Below are 1,325 nucleotides of genomic sequence, written 5' to 3'. Positions count from 1 at the left end.
CGCCTTTGGACGCGTCACTTCCGCCCTCTGCCAATATGGCGGCTTAAAAACAGTACTGAACGTAGTCCTAGAGCGGCCGCCTCGGAGACCCGGGTCGACTATGAACACTTCCCCCGCCGCAAAGCATCCCGGGAAGTGTAGTTTGTCCCCAGCGGAGCTCCAGTTCCCGGAGCCCTTGACAAACTACAGTTCCCAGGAGGGGGTTTTTTTTGTGGGGGGGGGGGGAACGGTTGGTTGGAGAAAAGTAAAGTGTTTCTGAATGCATCGTGTGAATGCGACCCACGTGTCTGGCTGGGCCACGTGTAATCGGGTTTGCGCGCTTTTTTTATTGGCTTTCCCCTTCGTTTTTGTTTCTATTATGTATTTTCATGCTGTGAGCCGCCCTGGGATCTTTGAGGACGGGCAGGGTCCAAATTTAATAATGCTAAATAAATAAATGGGCTGTAGCTACGTGTGTGTGTTTGTGTGTAAACTTTGGGGACGCGCATCGCCTCCTGTCTGTCGATAAATAAATAAGCATATGAGGAATTCTCAATGGACTGAGTACTGTTTTTTTAACAGATGTCAAATAATTTTTAAACTTCCCTTTCTGGTTATGACTTTCCACAAAAAAACAGGATACTGAGTTGGCCCTTGGACAGTCAGATGGAGGGAAGGCACAAGGGCGCATGGACGGAAGTGGGCAGGGCAGAGATTTAAGAGATCCACAGGGTAATCTGTCACTTTGACTCAGAAGTCAAGGTTTCCTCCGAATTAAGTGGCCAGGATTAAGATCCTGCTGCAGGAAAGAACACCCTCAGGAGGGACATCAGCTGGAACCGAAATCAAGCTTTGATTTGAGGCTGCAATAGCTCTGTTGGTTAGAGCGTGGTGCTCATCATGCCAAGGTTGGGGGTTCAATCCCCGTAAAGGACAGCTGAATATTGCTGCAATACTGGGGGTTGGACTAGATGACCCTCAGGGAACTTTTGGAGGTGTTATGAAATGAGTGATGGTGGAGGAATATTTTTGTAGAGCAGGCATAGGCAACCTTTGGCCCTCCAGATGTTTTGGACTACAATTCCCATCATCCTTAGCTAACAAGACCAGTGGTCAGGGATGATGGGAACTGTAGTCCAAAACATCTGGAGGGCCAAAGGTTGCCTATACCTGTGGTAGAGGTTTCAGCTTTTCTTAACACAGGCAAAAAGGCACTGTTAGTAGTGATTACATAACTGATTACAAACTTTTTTTTTATAAATGATCTGATTCAAGGACTGAGAAAATATAGGCCTGTGACCTGCTTCTCAGGTCACAGGCCTATATTTCCCCCCTCTCCCTCTTTA

Source organism: Podarcis muralis, chromosome 2 (genome assembly GCF_964188315.1).
Source record: "Podarcis muralis chromosome 2, rPodMur119.hap1.1, whole genome shotgun sequence".
Classification (NCBI taxonomy): domain Eukaryota; kingdom Metazoa; phylum Chordata; class Lepidosauria; order Squamata; family Lacertidae; genus Podarcis; species Podarcis muralis.
This window is presented reverse-complemented; position numbering follows the sequence as displayed.